Raw genomic sequence first — 2,564 nt, forward strand, 5'->3', positions numbered from 1 at the left:
TATTTTTGCACAAAAACAATACATTTATTCAAGTGTTCTCCAGCACAAATACATAAGGAGCCGTTTTCTTATTTCTGGGCACTAAAACATAAGTAATGGGTAAAGGGTGGAGAATGACTGCTACATTTGCTGTATGCACTGATCATCTTAAAGACAAAGAACATAGGCCATAAAACAATGAATATGACACAAAAAGAAAGTCGCACAGACTGACCTGTCTGATGCATTGGAACAGTGAAATGTCATGGGAAAGAATCCTAAATGGCACCCTATTCCCTGTATAGCGCACTACTTTTGACTAGTGTCCAATGTAGTGTAGTGCACTATATAGGGAATAGGGTGCCATTTGGGACATAGAATAATATTTGCCAATAATAACAAAAATGACCATCGAAAACAAGACATGGAGGACAGAATATTATGGCACGGAATGTAGGATTAAGAAGCAAAGCGAATGCCAGGTTTTACACATACATTATGCTACAGTAAACGTTATTACTGAAATGCTTTTCTTTTTTTGTTATTTCCCATTATGGAGTAAATGGTTTTTCCAACAGATAAGCACCAACCAACTACAGCAATTTCTAGTCTAAAACAATATAAGAAACTCATTATTATTTATATTTTTTTCAAGTCAAAAGTTCAAATGTATTTGTTAATATATGCATCCTATGAGAGTGAAATAATGGTGCTTTTCCATCATACTACAAGGAAGTTAAAAACAGTCATTGTCAAGACAAGTTTTATTTCTCTTCCAAAACAAATATATTTTTTCTTGATTAGATAAAATGTTTAGCACCGTCAGAAACACCTACAATCCCTCTTTATAGTTCTTATAAAAAGAAACAAAAGGCAAAAACAACCAACATTATGTAGGGCTGTGCAGTGAAGTAGAGACCGTTGCATCTTAAAGCTGTCATTATTAGGCTAAAGATCACTTGACACATTTAAACTGGATTCACTCAGGACTCACTCAAAACATCAAAAAACAAACAAATGAGCAGTACTAAAAGGCAACACTTGGAGTCTACCCTCTAATGCTTCATAGCTTATTATGATATTTAAAAAAAACTATTTTTACTTGATTTTCTTTTTACTTTTTCACCTAATCTTTTTTTTCTTCTAATTCCATGATATATATTAGCAAAGAATTATATTTGTACATCTCATAGGTAATTCAAAAAGATAAAAACAAATACAAAACAGTGACAGGAAAACTCTATGTACAAACTGTACAAGGGGCATGGTCATTTACTACAGGAAGAGGGAATTAACATCAATGTCAACACAACGCATGAGGATTCCTGCAAACCCAATGTCCGAAGTTCAACTAAAAAGGTGGAAAGGATACGATAAGGTCACTTAAGAACTTAATCATGTTTGAAACTACATTTATGAAATGAAGTCATTTTGAATATTTAGATAGAACATTGAAAAGTCATCATCTCTGCTACTGTATTTTTCTGGTCACCGTTCACTCTTCAGTTCTGAAAAACTCATTTCTAAATCGTCCACACATTTAAAAATGAATTCCCAGCAATTCTACACGTCTTGCCATGGGGCGTAGAGAAAATGTTGCAGTTTTAAATAAAGTTTTCTGCAATTCTACACATTCTGCCATTGGACAGAGAATTATTTTTGCAATTTCATCACACATTTCATGCAATTCTACTCATTTTGCCATGGGGCAGAGAATTTATTTTTCAGTTCTATAGCTAATTTCCTGCACTTCTATCCATTTTGCCAAGATTTAGAGTGAGAATAACTAACCAAATAAATGGGGCCCCCTTGAAGTCAGGGCCCTAGGCACGTGCCCTGCTTGCCCGGTCAGTATTTGGCCATAACTACTGAAGTTTAGATAGCAGGCTAGACTAACTACCAATCTAAAAATGGTTAGCTGACATGGCCAATTGAGTGACTGTCAGTGACTGACATAACAAAAGAAAAACTGCAGAATGATGCCCAACCAAATGTCTAAATTGCACCTGGTGTATTGTACTATTCTTACTTTCAATAGTAAGTTCAGACCCCGACTGAGTTCCTAAAAATAAAAAAAAACGCTTATGCCTGGAGCAGGCCAAGTAATCAGTTTGAAAATCTGTCTCTATCACTCTCGCTTTTTCTAATTACTTGAGGTCTACAAGAGGAAGGTGCAGAGGACATTGCATCTGCGGTCTGGTATACATTTGGAAAGGTAACGTTACAAACATACGGTATAACATAGTTCCTTAACTCTGTTTTAATTTCTACAATGTCTTTTTTTATCCAGAGAATGGCATACTGAATTACGGCTTTCAACAGAAGACAATATGAAAATGGAGCACATCAATCATTTTCTATGAATCTACTGTACATTGAGTAGGATCAATAATCAATCGTTTCCGTGAATACATGGATTTAACATAATTCTATGAGTCCATTCTTCCACTTCTATTGGCACAGCCCTACTGTATAGAAAACATACTGTATTACACAGCTGTAGAACAGTTCACATCATAAAAACAACATTTCACAAGAAAAACCAAGAAGAAACATTTTAAAATACTGAAGAGAAAAAAAAGGAA

At 34.7% G+C, this 2,564-nt stretch overlaps 1 protein-coding gene across 7 annotated transcripts in view; it reads right to left on the reverse strand.

Moving 5' to 3' along the window:
* LOC109904288 (DNA (cytosine-5)-methyltransferase 3A-like) overlaps window positions 1–2,564 on the reverse strand; it is a 62,557-nt gene continuing 59,993 nt past the window's right edge. For 3 of the 7 annotated variants that reach the window (XM_031787835.1, XM_031787836.1, XM_031787841.1), the window contains one exon: window positions 726–2,564. This exon is cut by the window's right edge and continues 1,481 nt beyond it. The gene's annotated coding sequence lies outside the window, so the exon portion shown is untranslated. The other 4 variants (XM_031787838.1, XM_031787837.1, XM_031787839.1 and 1 more) reach the window with 2 other exon arrangements.

Source organism: Oncorhynchus kisutch, linkage group LG14, assembly GCF_002021735.2.
Source record: "Oncorhynchus kisutch isolate 150728-3 linkage group LG14, Okis_V2, whole genome shotgun sequence".
Lineage (NCBI taxonomy): Eukaryota > Metazoa > Chordata > Actinopteri > Salmoniformes > Salmonidae > Oncorhynchus > Oncorhynchus kisutch.